Source organism: Elephantulus edwardii, unplaced genomic scaffold (assembly GCF_000299155.1).
Source record: "Elephantulus edwardii isolate Elephantulus edwardi_28Jun2011 unplaced genomic scaffold, EleEdw1.0 scaffold00053, whole genome shotgun sequence".
NCBI classification, from domain to species: Eukaryota; Metazoa; Chordata; class Mammalia; order Macroscelidea; family Macroscelididae; genus Elephantulus; species Elephantulus edwardii.
In genome coordinates, this window is record NW_006399803.1 from 16159688 (window position 1) to 16183023 (window position 23336).

Below are 23336 nucleotides of genomic sequence, written 5' to 3' on the forward strand. Positions count from 1 at the left end.
AAAACCAGTTAGGGACCAGTAATCCCAAAGAGCAGTATCTGAGTGCCAGGAAAGAAGAGAGAAGTGTTGATAGGGTGTGCTGGGGAAAGGGAGAGAGATTGGTGAACAACTTATTCTGAATGCCTAGCAAGTGTTTTATGTTTTAACACTCTACTTATATCCTTTTCCAATATTTTTTTCTCTCAAAAATCCATTTAATGGGTGAAGTCCATTAACATTTAGAGATACTTTAAAAACTCTTAAATATTGGATATCTACAAGTGATTAGGGTTGAGATTCAAAGCCAGGTCTATACAGCTACAAAGTGTCTACCACTTTCCACTAACCTCATTGTCCCCTCACTTGTTGAAATTAACAAATAAAACAGGGTGATTGTGAACAAAAATACTAGACATGAAATTTGGGTTTAGGCTTTTAAACTAAATGAGACAAGGTAGGTGATTGGAACAAAAATACTAGACACAAAATTTGCTTTTAGGCTTTTAAGACTATATTATATTTAAAAAAAAAACACAAACCCAAAACAAAACTGTATTATCACTAAGTTGTTATATGTTTGTACGTATGTATTATCAATCACATATTTCCAACCCAAATATGGTTTCAAAACACTTAAAGTTTTCAGCTAGTTTCTTATCAATTCTACTAACTTTAATTTTGTAGAAAAGGGTACAATAAAAAATTATAATTCATATCAGTCTATCTGATACTGCCATTAGTTTTTGTGCATCGACTTTTCGTGGCCTAGGAGCTGGTCAACACATTACTTGTAAACAAAGAAGTTATTGTGGGACCAATGGAACAGGCCCAGACGTCAAGGGGAGTTGGAAAGGGAAGGGGAGGAAGAGTAAAAATGAGTCAAAGGTGAGCAAGACAAACAAAGCTGCAGTTCATTTGGAAACTTCCTCTATTTAGAGCAGTAGTTCAAGACCTGACCCTTTCCTCCAAAATAAGTCACTTGTCCCATTGTAAGAACAAAAAGGGGCACATTTCTTAAGTTCTAGTTTTGCCAAAACCCTGGAGGCCAAGGCATGAGTTTTTCCAGCCATCTGCCTTTGAGTTCCCAGGTGAACAAACTGGCTTGGACCAGGAGCCATAGCACCTTTATGCCTGAGTGCGAAGAACTCAGGGCTGCAGGCTAACTCTCATTCAACAACCCAATCCTTGATGTGAATCACAACGAGATATGGAAAATAAGGGCATTTGGAAGACAGGTACTCATTTGGCACTTAAATAAGTTTTCAGAGCCCTTTGTCAATCCTGATGGTTTTATGATAAGTGAAAAGGTAAGAAGAAAAGAGGGATTGGGCTGCTCTTTTCTATCATTGAGGTTCCATGCCTGGAAGAGAGTACATCACATACTAAGGGCTTAGTAACTATTTACTGAATGAATGACTACATAGAATGTGCCACTTTCTTCTAGAATCTTTACATCTGTTTGATGTCTCATTTATTCTTTACAAAAACACTGAAAAAAGGTCTTCCATTTAGTAGATACAGGAATCAACTCAGAGAAGTATAGTGATACTTCCAGTCAGTGATTTGCAGCTTGTCCTAGAGCTGAGATTCAAACCTAGATCTGCATAGCTATTTTATCTGATAGGGTCATGAGTCAGAACTGATTAGGTGATGCAAAACTGTAACAAGTCTTTACCTTTGAAATGTACACATTGCTATATCTTAATCCGAATATCACTTGACTATAAATCAACACTCTTCGTATATGCTAAATAGACTTTCAGCTTTGAAAACAGTTGTTGTTGTTGATTGTTTTTGAGTTGAGCACAACGCATAGCAACCCTATGAACAAAAGGCCTGAAGCCTTTCTATAGCTATGGTCATTTATCAAAGTTCATAGAGTTCCCCTCCTGGAAATAGAGAGCACTAAGAACTTTTTAAGCCAAGCATATAATAGGTGCTTAGTAAATGTTGACTAAATGAACAACTGAATGTTTCGTTTTCTCTAGTATACCACTTTGTTGTTGTTATTTTGGAGGGGGAAACAAATATTTGAAGGGTTTTAGCTTTAAATACAAATGTTTGTTTTCAAGATATGTTTCTTGATACAAGTAGGTATGCAAAATGCCAAATTCAACTAACAACAGTTGGTTAATGCTCAGAAACATTTGGTACAAACATTATATTTGGAATATTGTGGTAACTTCTCCCTTCTTGTTAGAAATATTCACTTCCGTCTTGTCACCAGGAAAGAAAGAAACAATGAGCTGGGAGAGACAATTGTGAAATTTCCAGTTTTGCAGGAATGGTCAGATAAGTGGCCAAACTTTACTTTCTTTCCCATCATTCTCTCTGCTAGCCCTTAGATATCGTCTGTAAGATTAGTCAGTTTCTTTTCTCTGGCCCCACTCTACCTTTTCTTTGCCCGTATTAGTACATTCTTTCTTGCAATGTACTACTTCTGAAAGAGTTTCTCCTCTAACATTTCCCAATCCAAAGTTTTTTCTTTTAATCCTTGCTCAAAACTTACATCTTTTGTAAGAGTGAATCAGGTACCTCTCACCTTTCCTTCCTTAGATTAATCTAGGCTATTATAGTTGCACTGCCAACCCAAAGGCACATGGTTTGAATCACCAGCTGTTCCATGGGAGAAGAATGGGCCATCACTCCTGTGCGATATGCGGTTTCTGAAAACTCACTGGAGGGTCAGCTGTGGATCAGTTTCAGCTCCGTGGTACACAACAACAACAACCTACTTGCTAAACACTAATGATGACCACTAATGATGGCTGTAGTGAAGCAAATAACGTTTATTCTTGGCCTTTCCCCTTATCTAAGTTGTTGTTAGCTCCACTGAGTTGGCCTTTGACTCGTGGTGATGCTGTTCAGAATGGGGTTGGATTTTTTGTAGTACATCAGGTTTTAATTGGCTGATTTTTCTGAAGTAGATTTCCAGGCTTTTCTTCCTAGTTCCTTTTAATCTGAAAGCTCCCGTGCAGTGTGTCCAATACCATGGCAAGATACCAGCCTTCTCTAACAGATGGGTTGCATTTGAGGTGCAATGGCCAGGAATTGAACGTGGGTTTTCTACACAGAAGGCAAGAATTTTACCTCTGAACCGTTAGCTGCCCCTCATCCAAGTTGCTCCAGTACATTTGAGATGAGGAGAGAGAAGGAGAGAAGGAGGAGGAGATAGAGAAGAGAGGATCAAGAGTGAAACAAAATTGTTTCTTTCAGAACCTGAAAGAAGTAGAACCTGCCTTGAAATAGATTTTTGTCTTGTGCTTTTGACCTGAATTTAAATCTTAGCCCATCAGTATTTTGCATGAATGAGGAGGTGTGGGACTTGCTATATTAGGTAGTTTTTTTGGCAGATAAGATGTCCTGCTTCAGTGTGTTTTAAAACAGTATACATAAATGAATCCTAATCCCCCTGAGTTCTGTGCTTTGTTTTAGGTTGTACACTCTTGACGGGTAAGAACTATGGCAGTTGTTACTCAACAGTTGCACATTCTATGACGTTGAGTAATAGCTACTTTCTTAGTAGTAAAATTTCCAGATATACAATAAACGACTCCAGTATGTGCTAAAGCTTAAAAATAAACTTTTTTTTTATATTCATCATTCTTAAAAGAAATTCTTAAAAGAATTTCCATACTTTTCCATAAGTAGACAATCGGGACAAAATTCAACTTTCTCTTGGTATCTCTGTCATCATTATGAGGGTGAATGTTGTGCCATTATTGTGCAGTAGCGCCATTAGGGTCTGTTAATTTGAGTGGAACTCGTTGTTCCTAAACATGAAATGTCCCCAGAGAGCTGTGTACTTTGTGTTCTTTTAGAGTTTGTCTGTCTCCTCTTTGGCATGTGGTTTAACACTTGCACTCCTATCACCGAGCCTTCCCTAGGAGCCTCTTTCCACCTCAGTTCTTCTAATATTTTACGTTTGGCTTGCTATGACTGGGAGACGAGACCACAGAAAATCAGACGTAGATTTAAAGCAAGAACAAATAGGGTCTGAATGTGGACCAGATGACACCCCCCCCCCCCCCCCCCCGCCGCATGAGCTATCTCTCCCCTTGAGCTCCAGCACTCGGACTTTCTGATCTGTGTTTTGACTTCTCAGAAGCCTTGTCTGACTGAAGTTCCAGACAGTATTCTGGTTAGTTAAGGTTTCAAGATAAGTGAGCTGTCACTCTGTGACTCATCGTGTGCTGTTTTAAGCAGCTACACAGCCCCAGAGAATAAAAGGATGTCTAATCATCTCGCTTTTCCTGTCATAGTTGACGTCACTGTCATCGTCATCATCTTCAACTGCATCACGTTGTTAAGTTCTCTGAGGTAAAAGGACATCAGTTGCGAGACAAAATGTGTTTGTTACAGAGTCACAATCCTTAATGCCTCAGAGTCTGCCTTTAAATAGACACCACTTAAATTGATCTAACCCAGACAACTGAGGTTAATGAATGCCCTGTAGTAGATGGCATTAGCTAATCTGAAAGCCAAAAAAGATGCAACACTCCAGTTGCTGAACGCCTACTGTGTGTAACAGGTGCCCACTATGTGCTGAGACTGCAAAGATAAACATTATATAGTCTCCACCCTCAAAGTACTTGATGCTGCGACAGAAATGTGTGTGAGCATTATGAGAGCCTGGAGGAGGAGCACTTAGAATCATCGAGGGAGGGTTGGGGGGAAAAAAGATGGTGCCTGACTGAGCACAGTCTTAGTTAAAAGTTGGGCAGGGAGGTGGAAGGAGCCCGTCTGAAGGGAGGACAAAGCCAGGGCAAAAGCATGGGGACTGGAAGCATGCTGGTGGGGTGGGGTTTTGTGCAGATTGATATTTCAAGAAGATCCATAGTAACAGTTGAAATGCTGCCTTTGACATGTTAAGGGGCTTGTAAGGTGAGACAGGATTACTGAAGCGAAGAGTTGCATTTGAGTATTAGTTCCCTCTCAGGGTGTAGGGAGCTCTGGTGGCCTAGTGGTAAGAAGCTGGGCTCCAATCCCAAATCCACCAGCTGCTCCCCAGGAGGATGGGCCATCTCCTCCAATGGGATCTCCCCCCTCCCCCCATCTCTGAAAACCCACCAGAGGGTCAACAGTAGGTCAGTTGTGACTTGAGAATACTCAACAAAAGTGTAGGCGATCTGGGAGCGACGTTTATTGCATGTAAATTGCTACTGGAAGGTCGGCAGTTTAAATGATCTAGCCAATCTGTGGGAGAAAGACAGGTATTCTCCTCCTCAAAATAGTTCCAGCTTCAGAAATCTAAGGGAGGGTCACTGCCAGTGGTCTGACAACCTCCTGCTTCCTTAGGGCTGCAGCCTTTGTAAACCCTGTGGAGTGCAGTTTGACCGTGACTTACATGGAGTTTCCACAGTGAGTTAATTGCAGGGCAGTACGTTTTGGTTTGATTTGGAGGGGTACAGGCAGTAAGAAAATGGATTTAGGCTGAAATTGGGGTGAGTTTTTTCTCTCTGTGAGTTCAGAACTGCATTTGAGGAATGTATGTGAATTAAAGTTGATCAGACTGGCTGTTGTATGTATGTGATGAAGAGAGGGAACAGTAAAGGATACCCTTCCCAGCCCACACAATACAGGGACAGGCAGTAAGTGAAAGAGTCACTTAAAGAGAAGGTACTGGGTGTGTGTGACTGTGGAGATGTCCAGGAAAGCACTCAGTGCTAATGCTTTAACTCGAATAATGTGAGGCTGGTGGCTCCACTGATTTGCTCTCTGAGAGTTTAGAGAGTGGCTGGGATTACTGGGAATGTAAAACATGGGAACAAATGTTCTTCCCATTCAGTTGAAATGGAATCTGGGGGCAGAAAAGTGTGTTGTGTGCACCCCCCGCCCCCTTCCAGCCCATGCAGCATACTCTTGTGACATTGTTTGAGAAGAAGGCGGGGCTCCTGACAGAGGCCCAAGGGGCCAAGACAGCCATGGGGCTGTTGGTAGCAGCAGCCCAGCCTGTGGAGAAGCGACTCTGCAGACAGACGTGGGCTCACATCCGCCCTGCTGATTGGCCTGGGCTTTGTTCCTGGCCATCAGTGGCAGGCTTCCAAACCTCCACAGTGCTGCCACTCACAGAGGGGGAAAGGGAGGGGCAGAGAAACTTGTTTCTCCATAAAGTGTCTTTTGGCTTTGAGACAAGAGAAAAAGAACAGCTTCTTGCACACTTCACCAACTAGGGAACTAGCTATTGATCAGCTAAGAAACATGCATAGCCCCCCCCACACACATACACACACATACACACACATACACACACATATCCGTGTGCACATGTGCTCATTTTGGGGGAAAGAAGAAAATCTTCATGTAGTTTGCTCACTTTGAAACAGCATTTTAACACTCTCTTGCACACACAGAGCAAAATAAAGAGAAAATGACTATTGTGTGAGACCCAATTCTCAAGTTCTTACTAGCCAATCCATTCCATTTTGACTCATAGCCAACCTCTGGGACAGAGGAAGACCATGCTATTGGATTTTCTAGGCTGTCACCTTTAGAGGTGCAGGCCAGAGTCTCTCTCACCCTCAGAGTGACTGGGTTGGTTCTAACTTCTAAACTTGTGGTTAGCACAGGACTTAACTTTTGTCTCTTTAGGGCTTTTCATTTGAGGAACTACATTTTACCTGTATAAAGTGCTTTCTCTCATTATGGATGGGTCAGGGTGATGACTGAAGTAAGCAATCAGAAGAAAGGCTGGAGAAAAGAGGGCAAATCCAAGCTGGTGTTAGCAGTCTGCATGCTGGCTGCTGGCTAGCTTATTTTACTTGTGTGTGGTTTGGTTTTGGTTCTTTTTCCCCCTTATTATGCACTGAACATATTCCCTTTTTAGTGTTCAGTGAGGAGTATATATAACAGGTATGTATAGTCCAGGCACAGAAATTAACTAGAGTTAGTCTAAACTGCTCTCCAGAGAAGAATGGGCAGTCTTCTCACATGCGATTAACTGCTTCTGAAAACCCACGACAGGGTCAGCTTTGGGTAGGTTCTGACTCTACAGTACACAACAACAACAACAATTTTAACTGTAAGAAACCTTGGTGACACAGTGGTTAAATATTTGGCTTCTAACTCGGGTGGTTTGAAGCCACCAGCTGCTCCGTGGGAGGAAGATGTAGTATCTGCTTCCAGAAAGTTTACAGCATTGAAAACTGTATAAGGAAGTTCCACTGTGTCCTATGGGAGTTGAAATTCGCTTACTGACTATATTTTTGGTAGGCTAACTCTTTACACTGCCCACGCTTATAAGGGTAACGACTGTGACATCTCATTGGCTATGTCAGACCTCCCTATGCACACAGTGGGAAGACAGCATCCTCTGAGAGTTCCTGGTGCCCTCCTCCTTACAAATTCCTCCTTACCTTATCAAAACCTATTGTAAACAAACTGTGCCTGCAGATAGAACTGATGGCATGTGCTCCATCATGGGGCGCAGTGAAGCTCATTGGCTAAGAAAAGCTCATTTAGCCCCAGAGACTAGGCAGTGCCGATTGAGCTAGACCGGGTTCTCTTCCTGTGCAGCCAGCCCTCCTATGCTGTGGCTGGGACTTCAGAGGATGGACTGTCAGAGGAAGTTTGCTGGCTACTGCAGACAAACCAGGACAACCTCACTACTGTTCAGCCGGGAAAACGAAGATGCTAACAGCTCAAAGATCGGTTACCACATAATTTGCTGATATCCTCCCTTGCAGGCTGATGCTGGCCCATCCCAGCTGCTCTCAAACTGCAGTGCACTGGGCACCAACTTGGTCGTAAAAGATTCAATCTGTTGGTCAGGTTCCCTTTCCTTCCCCTCTTCTGCCTGTGTACAGGGTTTAAAACTCATGCTTATCCCTTTCTAACTAAACTAGGGATGCTCAAGTGGGTCAGGAGTTGCTGCTAATCGAAAGGCAGCATGTTCAAATCCACCAGCTACTCCACTGGAGAAAGATAGGTCATCTCCTCCCATGCAATTTGCAGTTTCTGAAAACCCCTTTAGAGGGTCAGTTATGAGTTGGTTCTGACATGTTGGTGATGAGTTATGAAAAATGATATTTCAGACTGTATAGATTTCAGTTAAGATGCTGCCTCTGTACACACAGAAAGTGAAAACCTGAGATAAATCTCGATCCAGTAGGGCAGAGTAAACAAAATATTATTTTAAAAAAGGCAAATTTTGTGGTTAGGATTCACAGATCCACCAGAAAGGACATCCTTCATCACTTAAAAAAATCTAGACAGATGCTCTCAAAGCTTTTTCCTTTTTTTAAAAAAAATTATTTTTCCTGATTAAATTATAACAATTCATATCTGGTTATGACATGAAAAAATTAGATTTTAAGTAAAGTGTTGTAAATAAGTATGACATTTTCCAAAACCTTATTTCTTTTTTAGATATTTTCATTTAGGAATGCCAAAAAACACGTTCCTTTTGCTTTAACAAACCAGTTGCCGTTATTGATTATGACATCTACTTCTCCATAGAACTGTGCTTCATAGGATTTTCACAGTGCCTGTGATCTTTTAGACGCAGGTCGCCAGGCCTTCCTGTTGAGGTGACTCTGGGAGGATTTGAACAATCACCCTTTTGGTTAATGGCCAAGTTCTAAGCCATTTTTTCCATGCAAGAAGTCCACCCCACTTCAAAACAAAAACAAACATTCAGATCACTGCTATGAATTCCAACCTCAAAAAAAAGACCATTCAGGAAGCTCTCATGGCCTAATGGCAAGAAGCTGCGCTGCAATCTCGAAGGCACGTGGTTCTAATCCACCAGATTGCTCTGCTGGAGAAGGAAAGGCATTCTCCTCCTGTGCCAGTCAGATGCCACTCGATGGTAAACAACAAGAAAAAAAAACAAAACAAAACGCCCAAAAATGAGACCTTTCCTAGATTTCTAAGGCCGAGGCTCTAGATTTTTTATGGGTGAAGGTTGCACTTCTTTCTCCTGCCCAGTGACTGGTGGATTAGAACCACTCATTGTTAGCAGCCTGTTACACACCACTGCCACGGCCCCTTTAAGGCCAGCTTGGCATATGCCTTAGGGAATCTGCTAACCCCAAGGGCAGAGTGAGTTCCTGCCGGTTCGAGTCTGTCAGTGATTTCACTGGAGAAAGATGGGCTTTGTCCTCTGTACACGTCTAGAAAGATGAGCAAGATCTCCTCCCTTGTGATTTACAGCCTGGGAAACCCAGTTTTAACTCAAGGGCAATGAGGTTTTGAGATCTTACAGATAAATACCCAGCGTGGAAATTTTGAGTGTATATTTATACAGCGAGACGTGCGTTAGGGGGTTTCTGTCTTTACATTTGGAGATGATGGTTGCCTAGATTACACAATTAGATTACTGCGATTATTCCTCCTACTTCCTCTTTTCTGCTGCCTTGCTAAAAGTGCTTCTCTCAACACCTCATTGCATCATTCCCCTGCTGAGCCACAGGCGGATTCGAACTGCCAAAGAGGCTTGGCTTTAGGGTTAGCAGAGCAAATACCAACAATATTATCGCCTTGAGGCCTTTGGTCAGCTCTTTTTTTCCAGTTGTGTCTGGGTAGACCCTGACACAGAACAAAAACGAAGTGTGGTTGGGTCTGTTCTGGAGCAATTCTGTTGAGAATACCTCCAGGCGCCCACAGAGCTGCACATGGAGATGTGCTCCACCAGCCAGCCTAGGACTCCTCCAGCCTGCGGAAGCCTCCAGCCTCAGCCCTGGTGTTTCCTGCTACGCCTTCAACTGGGCCGGGCCTAATAGCACACTTTGAAACGCAAATGACAGCAGTAATTGGCTGAGAGATAAACCACGACGAGTGAGTGAGCAGTGCAGCGGGGAGTTAAGTGGCTAAGTGACAATTACTGCACTGCAGCCTCCGGGATCATGAGCAGCCAGGCCATTTGTTCTCGGAGCAATAACACATTAATTGGAGGAGGGCTTCCCGGTTAACATGCCTCACTCGGTTTATCATGTGATTCAGCTTTGAGAAGAGGGGGTAGGTGGTCTGGAGAAAAGATTACTCTGACTACCTCCCCCTCACACCCTAGACTGGGTTAGAATTTTTGGAAACTTGTGTTCTTGATTTTGTCTTCTTTTGAAGATTTTGTAAAAGTTCATTTGCAGGAGGGCGGGGTATCCTTTACAAAAACCTTCTTAAACATACGTGGGAAACTTGCTGCTGTTGTCATGTGCCCTGGAATCTGAACGAGTCCAAACATAGCTGACCCTCCAGTGGGTTTTTAGAGGTTTTATATCACATTGGGGAGGAGCTAGCCAACAGCTGATGGATTCTAATTTGGTGCCTTCGGGTTGTCATGGCAACTTTTTTGTTTGGGCTCTGTGCCTTTAAGCTGTGGTGCTGGAGAAGAGTGTTGAATATGCCATGGACTGCTAAGAGAACAAACAGGTTTGTCCTGGAGAAGGTGAAGCCGGAATGCTCCTTGGAGTCAAAGATTCTGAAGCTTCCTCTGACCTACTTTGGGCATGTTGCAAGGAAGGACTGGTCCTTGGAGAGGGACATCATGTTTGGGAGAGTGGAGGGGCAGCACAGGAGAGGAAGACCCTTGATGAGATTGATTCAGTGCTTGGGGTGGTCGGAATGAGTGTGTTTGAGACGGCGAGGTTGGCACAGGATAGAACGGAATTTAGGGCTCTTGTACATAGGGTTGCTATGCAAGCTACTCGATGGCACCTAACAACAACAACAACAAAAACAGCATGCCATCAAACATAGGGAAAAGTGGGCCATACACACTCAGTCCAGGAGTCCTTGAGTGAATTAAACAGCTGAAGTTTGGCTACTAATGGAAAGACTGGAGGTTCAAACCCACCCAAAAGTACCTCAGAAGACAAGCCTGGCAACCTTCTTCCACAAGGTCACATTCCTGCAAAGTCCAGGAAGCTGTTCTGCTCCACACGCACACGTAGGATTGCCACCAGTCTCAATTGACTCAAACACAGTAAACACAACAAACTCAGCTTAAGGCCGTCTTTCTTTCTAAGCAGTCCTTTAATTCTCTGATTTTCCTTTTTAAGCACCTCTCCATCTCCTCCCTGCCCCCCATTACCTATTTAGCCAGGAATATCACAGGATGTAACTAAGAATGTAACAGGACAACAGAAGTGACACCCTTATCTGATCTTTTGGAGCTTACAGTATGTTTTAAAGTAACAAATATGGAATAAATGAAGTTGTGGTCTACATTTTTACTTGCTTGAAGTGGTAGTTCTTAATAAAGAGAAATGTGGGGTCCTGTAGAAGGGCAGAGGGAATTTGCAAGGTGGTGTAGACAGGCTAAGGTCTACCTGCACTACTTCTTTGAAAGGCCATTAAAACTCTGTTCAGGCTATAAACAACCATTAAGATGATTAGCTTGGACTTGAGATAAGCAGACTAAACAAACCCCTGAACTAGTTGAGATTGCTTTTCCTAAATCTTTCTCTGGACTATATTTAAAGGAAGTTTCCCTAATCTAAATGCCTAACAAGTACTGTTTAATGGACTCATTGCTTTGTTTGCTCAGCCTGGCTTGGTTTTTATTTACCTGAGTTCAGATCTGTAGTTCATAGATCCTATGAGTTGCATTCGACTAGATGGCACCTAACAATAACAACTCCACCTTTAAATGGTTCTAGCAAGTTTTATCTCCTTCTGCAGAGAACTGGTCATTTCAGGAACAGGCTCTTTTCTACTGACATGTTTTCTACTCAGAAATCTAAACATTTAAAGCAGTAAAACAATTAAAGGAGAGACAGACTCTTAACTAGTCTAGGAAGATCTTAGGAAAAGCTTCCTTTTACCTCATGTCAGTTTTGCTGTAGGTGATACGATTGATCTAAAAAAAAAAATGGCAACTGTGCCTGATTATGAAGAGTAGTCTCTGTGTGACGTTTTGCTATGGACTTGTTCATGAAATCATTGAGCAGAGATCAATATGCTAGCTTGTCCTAGTTAGAAAAAGATTGCTGTCCAGTTTTTTTAAGAAAGCCTAATAAAGAATTTGTGGAAGCACATGGTAGTAGCTACAGGGCGTCCAGAAAGATGAGCAAATTGTTTTTAAAGCTCCTCTATATAGGATCATATCTTTATGGCAAAGAATCAGACTGTCTGGGTTTGAATTCTATCTCTGCAATCTACTAGCCATTTGACCTGGAGATAATGGTTTGATTTTCTTTTATCAACTGTCAAAGGGGGGCTAACAACAGAACCATTTCAACATTGTTGTGAGACCTCAAAAAGTTACTACAGCACTTAAAAACCATTGTATGTGAGAACTTGGAACAATGTTTAGAAGAGAAATCCAAGAAACCAGAACTCCTACTTGAGTCAATTGGAATTTGTAGCAAATTGTAGGGCAAAATAATACTATAGGATTTCCCAGACTGTCATCTTTAACTAAACAGATAGTCACATCTTTCTCTAGTAGATTTGAACCACCAACCTTTTGGCCAATTACCTACTTAAATACTGTGCCATCAGAGCTCCTTTTAGAAAAAAGTAGTAGATCTAGTAAGCATAAATTAAATGTGAGCTGTTGTTACTACTGTGTTATTATCATTCATGTTCTGTATTTTATATTTTTAGTATGAATCACAGAAGAAATAGCGTTCTAACATTCTGTAAATGCCATGCTGAGCCTGGGTAGCCCAAGAATCGTGCCCCAGTTGGGTTCATTTCACATTTTCATTGTTGTATGTACTACAAGTGGAAAATAGAGCTATACAGAAAAGATTCTGTAGAATGTCTGCCTAAAGATTTAAAATCACAATAATTCTGCAAAAACAGACAGCAAAAGATTTGGATACAAACTAGGTTTATCAGTCTTGTAATAAAGCCATGATAACAAATATAAATCAATTTTCATATAATTATAATTTACATATAAATATAAACCCACTTACTGTCATGCACATCACATCTTTTTGGACAACATCTGACTACATAGAGGTCTGTGATCCTGTAAGGTTAGTATAATGGAGTTCAGAAACTGCCATCAAAGAATAGAATGTAGAAGATGTAACCAGATGCAGAGACCAAACAACTTCCTATATATCTTATGTCTCTTGTATAGAAAGTAACTGCCCTTGCCCGTTGTACACTGGTACAGGACATACACAACTTATAATGCATATGTCTAAATAGATAATTAACAATTATGTTACTAACTTAAGTATGTATGTACTGTACTATCATCATCATTTTAATAGAAACTTCAGCTACTTACAAATAAAAGTTTACTACATAACCACGTATACTTTGACTCATAGACAGCAGCATCTAATCTTGTGTATTGTGTGCTTCTTGAGCATTATAATTTGCTCTCTCTCTGCTTAATTTTCTTTTGAAAATATTACTGTATAGTAATGACGTCCAAATAGAGCAAAACCAGTTTTGATGATAGCAGCAGCAAGAATTTAAGGACAAGCACTGATTGAAAAGGTGTAAAAACAATGTAGATACCGTGGAGACAGCTGAGCCTAACTAACTCCACAAAGGGGAACTGTACCCGTCAACAACATCCATTTTACAAAACTAATTCCTATGAGACATGTTCTCCTACATTCTTGCACCTACTTCTACTAATTCCAACACCAACCTTACTGTTCTACTGGGTTTGAAATCTGTTGCAATGATTCCACAGACTTTATAGAACCATACTCATGGTTATGGCGTTTATTAGGGAGGTAAACAGTCTATAATTCAGGTTGGCAGATGAATATAATCCCTTAGCACAGATAGTTTCTTAAGTATGGTTGCAGGACCTTTGACCTTTAACCTCATGGCTTTGGTCAGTGTTACACATTCCCTTAGTCCTGCCAGTTAGAGTGTCTTCCCTCAAGCTTGAGTGAAGGCCTTTGGTTCTGGCTCCATGGGACAGCCAAATCAGCTCTATCACATGCTGTTCTCTGGTTCTCTGTTGAGTTTGCTCGTGCTTTTGTGTAGGCTTGGGGTCTGGATAGTTCAGGAATCTAAGCACTGAAAGACATGCTACTTCCTCTCCCTTGTGGGTGTTGAGATTCCCAATTTCTGTACTGAATTTGTTCAACTTAATGAAGAGATTAGTCAGTCTCTATGGAAAGATTAACAAACCCTGTTTGTATGTTCCTGCCCACTCATTCCTGCAAAATCCAAGGCTAGGAAACTATTATGAATAATGAACTCTTGATACCACAAAAGGAAAAATAAATTTATTTACCATCATGAAGGTGGAAATCAGCAAATGTTGTTGCTCACTAGTCAGGCATATTCACACAGCATCCAAATGATACAACGTCCTGTTTCACAGAATGAATAAGCAATACATAATTGGAAACTTTTTAAGGAAATGATGTTGTTGGGTGCTGTCTTGTCAAGTACAACCCATAGCAAACCTATGAACCACAGATCTGAACCCTGTTCTATCCTGTACCATTCTCACATTTCCTGACACACTAGATCCCTTTGCAGAGGTCACTGTTTCAGTTCACCTTTGTTGAAGGTCTTCCTCTCCTTCGTCGACCCTCTGCCCTTCCTAGCATCATGTCCCCTCTCCAAGGAATAGCCCTCCTGGCAACATGCCCAAAGTGTGTGAGAAGAAGCCTCAGCATTCTTGCCTCCAGAGAGCACTCTGGCTGCACCTTCTTTAAGACATATTCCATCACTAATATCATTACTCCTAAATCATTTGGAGAGGTCCCTAACTACACATTTCCCAGGTGCAATAAATCTCTTGATTTCTTGACTGCTGGTACCAATGGTGTTGATTTGGATCCAGCTAAGATGAAGTTGTTGACAGTTTCAATCTCCTCTCCATCTATCATGATGTTGCCTCTTAGTCCAGTGGTATGAATTTCTGGGTTGTTTGGTTGGGGTTTTGTTTGTTTGTTTGTTTGTTTAGGTTGAGATGCAATCCATATTGAAAGCTGTATTCTTTGACATTCTCCAGCAAGTGGTTCAAGTTCTCCTCACTTTCAGAAGCACAGTTGTGTCATCTGTATAATGCAGGTTATTTATGAGTCTTCCTCTGACCTTAATGCCACATTCTTCTTCAGAGTTCAGCTTTTCAAATAATTTGCTCACATACAGAATGAATAGGCATGGGCAGAGAATACAATCCTGACGTACTTCCTTCTTAATTTTATACCAAGTGATACTAAAAGCTATGGCCTGATGTGTCAAATGCCACAAGGATTACCCATGTGGGACAGGTTTTAGTAGAACTCCCAGATTAAGACAGACTAAGAAGCAGGATTGGCAGTCGACTTTGAAAACCCTACGAACAGCAGATTCAGCTATTATGTGGCCAAAAATTGCATTCAATTTGGTCAAATACATTTTATAATTCCTTAACTAATATTAGGGTTTTGAAATTGTAAGAACTTGAAAATCGTGTGAAAAAGAAAAGAGTTTATGTTACACACAGTAAAATTTAGACATTGTAGTGTATAGCTATATGAATCATGACAAAGGCATATAGCCTGTTACCACCACAGTCAAGCTGCAGAACATTTCATTACTTCTTCCTGGTGCGCAACAAAAGGACAATTTCTTTACACTGTGCCACCAGCACTTCATAATTTGTAGGAGTGCTGGTGACACAGAGTTTAAGTATGTGGTTGCTAACCAAAAGGTTGGTGTCTCAAATCTACCCAGAGTAGAAGATCTGGTAGTCAGTTTCTGTAAAGATAATAACCTAGAAAACCTATGGGAAGTTATACTCTATCTTACAAGGTTGTTTGAACTGAAATACACTAAACTTAGCATGTCACACACACAAAAAAGTCGCTTTGTAGTCAAACACTCCCCCTACCTTCGATCCCTAGTAATCACTGATTTATTCTGCCCCTTTTAGTTTTGCCTTTTCCTAATCACGTAAGTATAATCATGGGTGTAGCCATTTGAGTCTGTACTTTCTTTTATTTATTTTTTAAGTTTCAGTTTGGTGAACAGAGGCTAGCTTCTTTCACTTACCATAATACATTTAATACATGCTGTTGTGTTAAGTGCATTTAATTTATGCTATTATGTGCATCGGTAAAGAGTATGCTTTTAAATGTTCAGAGACTGTTGCACTCTAATTTTGACTAGAATCTTAAATATTAGCACCAACTACTCTCATTTTCCAGGTGAACAAACAGAGACCTTAAGCAAGAGTGAGGTGACTTGCCCAAGGTCATGAAACTAATTAAAGGAAGGACAGACAGGCACCTGGTAGTCCCTTCAGTTAGCTCAGGCAGCATCTGTTAAATCGTGTTGTGATTAAGAAGAATATGCTGCTGGTTTTTAAAGGGGAGTTCCATTTATTATTGTTATTATTTGTGAAAACCAAATAAAATAAACTGAGTCTTACTTATAATAATAATAATTAAAAAAAACCACTTGGAAGGGCTAGAGTTCTAGGAGAGATGTGGTTTCTTTAGGAAATGTATGGATTATTTTCTTGGTAACACATGTTTTTCTGGGGAACATTTCTATTTTGAATGGTATCAATCACAGTTATGGTTTGATAATAAAGCTTAACCTGATAGCCTATCATTTGGTTTGACAATAGTTTCCTTTTGATAGCTAGCTTATAGGAGTATTCTGAGTTTTTATCTTCCTTTTGGTTGATGTTTCACATGCCGACAGATTAGGTAGCTTTTGTTAGAGTACAGAGCTAGTAAAGCCACATTGAGTTTATAGAGCTATTGATTCCGTAGTCCATTTGTTAAATAAATTATTTATAGAAAGTCTACCACATGGAAATCACTGAACTGTGTGAGATATAATTAAAATATTGTAAGACACTGCTTTAGGAAATTTAAATTTGAATAGGTACTGTGCAATATTTACTGTAATAATATTCAAAATAATTTGGCTTTAAAAATTTTTTTTAAGTACAGTTAGCATCTTGCTAAGTAGTATGAAGTTCTAAAATATATGTGATTTTAGTAAATATTTAAAATTGATTACTATTCATTATAAGAGTATTATATCCAGGTTTTGGTTCTAAAACTTGGTTGTATTGTTTGTTATGATTAAACAGCTGTTCTTGACCCTTTCTCCACCTATGACATGATTCAGTACTTAGAAAGAGATAGTGTGTGAATAGTGAAGGACAAACACTGTTTACACAGGATACAACACAGACCAAAGATTATCACTCTGAAAAGTATCCAAGTTAGAAGTCAGAGGCACATAAATTAAGACAACTTTAAGGTGAAGTTGTGTGCCTAAAAAGTGTTTTTAAATAAACTAAAGCATTAAGCCTACATGAACAAAGTGTTGGGAACATTTTCACTTGTACTTTGCTGATGTTTCTCTAAATGGTCACATTATATCCAGAGAATTAATTGCAGTAATTAAAGAGCGCAAACCTTTTTATAGCCATAAAACAAGCAAACAAACAAAAAAACCCCAACAAATCCAAATGAATGTAAGGAATAACAGCTTTATTTACGACAGTAAAAAGGTAAAACCCGTACATCACCACGTACCAGTATTACTCACTCATTGCTGCTGTCAGAACCCGTTTACTTTTCCATGGATAGAGATCCTTCATTTTTCTCCTGAGGAGTTGTTGAGGGGTTTGAACCTCCAGAGGGCTGCAGCCTTTGGGTTGGTGGTATGACTTCCCATGACCTACAACAGCAAGGCAAAGAGTACTTTTAAATAAGGATATTTTATTTGAATTAGAAGGGATACATGACTGAGATGCGTAATGTTTAGTGGCAAGAATGTATAAGATAGTATGACTCCTTTGATGTTCAAGAGTACGTGAGTGTTTCTATAAGTGCTTAAACTAGTTGCGGTTGAATGAAGTGACCTTGTATATGTCAAAGTAAAACTGTGCTCCATAGTGTTTTCAGTTACTAATTTTAGGTTGCCAGGTCTTTTTTCCAAAGTACTTCTCGTTGGATTTCACTTTGCACTTTCAGTTAGCACCTGAGCATGGAAACCATCTACCTAAGAATTCATAAAATAGCTTCTTGGGTTGTTAGTTAGGTGACTGTCTAGGCAAGCAGCCAGCTACTCTGCAGAAGGAGAAATGGACAGTCCCCTCTCATGTGATTTACAGCCTCTGAAAACCTTCTGGAGGGTCAGCTAGGAGTCAGTTCCTTCTCGATGGCACAGAACAACAACAAGCCCTAACTTTTACCCTAACCCTAACTCTGTCCTCACCATAACGCTTTTACCCTAATGCTAACCTTAACATTGCCCTAACATGACCCTAACATTAACTCTAAACCCAGCCCTAACTCTCACCTTAAAAACGGGGGAGAGCCTTTTTGCCTCCCTGGTTGGATGCGCGATAGCCGCCATCATGAATGACACAGTAACTGGCCCAGGGGTTCGTGACCACGTGACAAGTGCTGCAGAAACAGAAGGTTATTGATCTTCTTCATCCTGGAACTTCAAAGTTTCCTACGATGAAAATTCGAGAAAACTATCAAAGATGTACACACCAGCTATCATCTTTGTGTTTAGATTCAGAACCCATTTTGGTGGTGTCAAGACTGACTTTGGCATGATCTACAACTCCTTGGATTATGCAAAGAAAAACAAACCCAAACCCGGACTTGCATGACATGACCTGCATGAGAAGAAAAAGATACCAAGGAAACAGCACAAGGAATAAAAAAAAACAGACTGCAAAAATCAAGGGACTGCAAAGGCCAGCATTGGAGCTGGTGACAAGTGAACTGGAGAACAGAAGGAATAAACTTTCTCCAGTAATTTGATCTGGGATGATTGTGTGACTTTTCACCAGAGGATTAATAAATTATAAAGTCTTTAAATATAAAGGCGTGGTGATTAATTTTATACATACTTTGGACATGTTGTAAGGAGAGACAGGTCTTTAGAGAGGGACATCATGCTGGGTAGAGTAGAGGGACAGCGCAGGAGGGGAAGACCCTCTATGAGGTGGATTGATTCAGTGACTGGGGTACTCGGGATGGGTGTGTCAGAGGCAATGAGATTGGCACAGGATAGAGCACGGTTTAGGGCTATTGTACATAGGGTCGCTATGAGTCGCAAACGACTCAGCGGCACATAACAACAACAACAACAACAATGCATGAGAATGATTGTATGAAATACAATGTGGATGAGGAATAGTGTGAAATACAATGTATATAAACTTTGTAAGCAAACCATTTAAAAAGAATTTAAAATAAAGTCGATGAATGATTGTATGGAACACAATAAAAATGAAAGATTGTATAGAACACAATATATATGAATGAAACGATGTAAATGAACTATTACAAGAAAACAAATAAATACTCAAAAAAGATAAAAGGCAAACAGAAGAATCAGTGCAGTGGATGACACAGGGACAGAATCACAGGGGCAGTGCAATGAGGTGGTGCAGATGCAGGAATGGTTGGGGTGGCTAAGGGGGCAAACACTCAGTGTAGCTCTTTCCAGTGTATAGCCACTGTAGACACTTTGCTGAACTTTTTATATTTCACTGGTGTGTAGGGAGATGTGCAGCAAGCGGAAAGCATATATGCATATGGCCAGGAGAGGACAGTCCCTGGAGAGAGGCTTCATGCTTGGAAGGGTGGAGGGACAGTGTGAGAGAGCAAATCCCCAGATGAGATGGACTGCCGTAGTAACTGGGGTTCTGGGGGTGAGTGTGTCAGAGACAGTGAGACTGTCTCAGGATAGGGCAGAGTTCAGAGCGCTCGTGCACAAGGTCGCTGAGTTGCCTCTCGGCACATAACAACAACAGGGGGATGTTCTGAAAATGGACCGCATATATGCACAGAAAATCTTTTAGAACCATTTTTAACTCCTGGAAAGAGTTGTACTGAATCCAAGAAAAAGCACCCTGGAGTGACGGAAGCTATATATGAGTTTAGTCAGGTCCAAAATTTAGGCTAGTGATTGTTAGAAAGGAAACATGAATTCTGACTGGCAAGAATGATAGATAACTAAGAAGTAATTTGTATGGACGACAGGTAGCCAATGATATAAAAATTGTGGTTTGTTTTGGGACAATTGGAGCTGCAATCCCACGAAAATGTGACTTTAATGAAGATAGCGATTAAATCTTAAAGGTAGAGTTTTGGATGTTTTAAAACAACATGGGTGGCTTGCATTTTGAAACAGTATTCTACATTAACATTGTGAGATAACTCAATATTACGCATATCAAGAAAAGATATTGGAAACATCTTCAGAATTCTTGGTTTCACTCATGAACAAGCAGTTCTAGAAACCTGAATTTGCTAAGTAGCTTTTGTAAAGAGAGTTGGAGCTGCCTAGAAGTTGTGCAGGCCTCTGCAGCAGCCTGTAGTAGATGGCCTTGTCTGTTTTAGTTCTTATAAGAGCCACATGGGGACAAGGTAGGACATTGTCTTAGCTTGGGATTAAGGAGCAGTTGTGCAAGTGTACACAGATAGGCAGGGACAGGGGATGAAGCAGCTGTCTCCACCAGTTTACAAGGCAGCTTTTGGGGTCAAACTCTGACTCCAGAGAGACTGCTCCACACTGCGGGGGGGAGGGGGGGTGTCCTTTGAAGTTGCTGGCTGCTCCACTTAGACCAGCCCTGTGATTGCAAAGCCAGATGAGTAACTAACTGGTCCTAAATGTTTAACTACCTATTACCTGTTTGTTAAGAGCTTGTGAAGGAATAAGCAAAGAAAACATAGAAACGGGTTAGACCACAGTTAGACCTTTTCACTCTGCCTTGCTGTGGCTGGTTTGTCTGTAAATAAACTTTTTTTTATTTTATCCTGGCCAGCCAGAGCTCCTCTTTTCATACCTTGCTAATAGCTTCCTGTGGTCTGGGGACAAACACTGAGATGCAAACAGTGTGAGAGTGAACATTGTTGCTGCTGATGTTACATTATGACCACTGCAGTTACTTTTTAATTTTCTACTCAGATTTACAAGATTTCTCTAAATCAAGCCTACTTTAGCCAAGTCTTCTCCCATGGAGTGTGGCTAGGAGTTGGAACTAACAAAGTTTGAGTTTTCTTAACCATGGTGATGGCACAGACCAGAATAGAAGGTGAATTTTCAAGCTACACTCAAGCAGAAGTATTAACAGTAGTAACAATAACCAAATATTAAATCATAGAATATTGTTTTCAAAAGTTTCTCTTTTGGACTCAGGCGAGTTGTTGGGGTAGAGAAAGCCTTAGACCTTTGTCTCATTTTTGGTAGCCCCTTGGATGCATGTTTTCAAGTCAGTTTTTCAGTCCTTAAAGTACAAGAAAACACCCTTAGAAAATAAGTGTGGCTTATGAAGTCCAAAATTAGTTGCTAAAAACTAATTTTCTATTTTTTGATGAGTTTTTTTTTAATTTTATGGGTCAGGAAATAAATTTGAGTATCAATAAGCTGATTGTGCTTATGCAAAACCTATACTTGGACCAGGAAGCAGTCATCATAACAGAGCAAGGAAATACTGCATGGTTCAAAATCAAGAAAGGAGAGCGTCAGGGATGCATCCTATCTCCATACCTTTCCCCCCTCCCACACCTTTTTAATCTACATGTGGAACAGATCATTTGGGAGTCTGGGGTTTATGAGGAGGAATTTGGCATTAGGATTGGAGGAAGACTCATTAACAACCTGCGATATGCAGATGACACGACCTTGCTTGTTGAAACTGAGGAGGACCTGAAGCACTTGTTGAAGAAAGTCAAGGACTGTAGTCTACAATATGGATTGAAGCTCAACATCAAGAAGACAAAGATTCTCACCACTGGGCCAAATGGCTGCACCATGATGGATGGAGAAGAGATTGAGATTGTTAATAATCACTACTTGCTTAGTTCCACAGTAAAAACTTTTTGGTGCCAATAGTCAGGAAATTAAAAGATGAATTGCACTGGGAAAATCTGCTGCCAAGGACTTCTCTAGAGTACTGAAGAGCAAAAGTCAGTCTAGAGACTAAGGTACAGCTGATCCAGGCTATGGACTCGCAGTTATTTTCTATGCATCAGAGAGCTGGACTTTGACTAAGGATAATGGAAGAATTGATGCCTCTGAACTATGTTGCTGGAGAAAAGTGTTATACATGTCATGGACTGCTAAGAGAACAAACAAGTCTGTTTTGTAGAGGGTGAATCCAAGCTGTTTCTTGGAGGCAAGGATTTTGGAGCTCTGTCTCACATACTTTGGACTTGGGGCCAGGAGGGCCCAGTCCTTGGAGAAGGACATGCATGGAAGAGTGGAGAGACAGTGCAGGAGAGGAAGACTCTGAATGAGAGGAACTGGTTCAGTGACAGGGATAATGGGATTAGGTGTGTTGGTGTTGATGAGATTGGCTCAGGATAGGGCAGAATTCAGAGATGTTGTACACACAACAGCAACAACTTGAGATAAAAATTGAGGTATTTTAAATAAATTAATACAAAATAAGTTGATGTGGATATCTGCTACATAAATAGTTTAGAAATACAGAATTGCAGAAAGTTGAGGAACTTTAGAAAGAAGTAAATGTAGAAATAGCTGATGTATTAAAAACGTGTAATGAAGTAAGCAACATGGTGGTGACTTCTGAGGAGTCTCGTCCTGTATTTATAGCATTAATACACTGTTTTTATTTGTGTGACACTACATACATGCTACTTTTACTCACATAACAGCACACCCTAAAGCAATTGAAAAAAACAAAACAAAACAACCCTTCATAAGTGAATAAAGTATGTCAGTGATAGTAACAAGATTAATAAGCAAAGCTTTGAATTGTATGGCCACTTAAAGGGTAAATGTCAGGGGAGCCATTGATCATTCGCTCAGCTAATAATTTTAATTTTCAGTATGGTCTTGATAAAACTTCTCTTAAACGGATTTTGTAGGATAATAGTAGTCATTCACTCACTCAGTTCTTATTGAACACTGAATAATGGTGCCAATCATAGATTTTTAAAACCTCTAGAAATAAGCAGCATTAGAGAGATGGGTTAGATCATTCTATGCTGGGAGCAAGGTTAAGAGTAAGTTGCACCTGGTACTGGTCCTAGAACAGGACCTTGTGTGTGTTGTTTTCTTAAAATCTAGGGTGTTTCTTTTGCCACTGATCTTCTTTGAAGCCTGTTGAGATAGTGTGGGAGAGAATTTAGTTGTGGTGGGAAAAAAGTGGGCCAAATGCCTGTTAAACAGCCTGGGAGAAGCAAGGAACTTGGGAAGTGGATTTTAAAACAAAACAAAAGCCCCCAATCCTGATGCTTACCAAACATCATTTGGCCTAGTTAAAGTAAGAAAGACTTAGGGAAACCTTCCAGTAAAACTGAGAGAATTGAAATTAGAGTTACTAGAGCTGCCAGAGAGGTGATAGAAGCCAAGTGATGCAGCTTTTGCAGATGTCAAAGCTAACATTCGGTGTTATAAGGAACACCGTACAGGAGAATCTTGGGTCTGAGAAGCCCAAATGGCCTTTGTCTGCAATGGTGAACTGTCTCTATCTTTTATGT

The 23336-nt window shown here is 40.6% G+C and overlaps 1 protein-coding gene and 1 pseudogene across 1 annotated transcript in view; both read left to right on the top strand.

Moving 5' to 3' along the window:
- Nucleotides 1-23336, top strand: part of MAML3 (mastermind-like 3 (Drosophila)) — a 615975-nt gene that overhangs the window by 80003 nt on the left and 512636 nt on the right. The gene's annotated exons all lie outside the window — the stretch shown is intronic.
- On the top strand, nt 18224-18601 carry LOC102873087 (annotated as a pseudogene).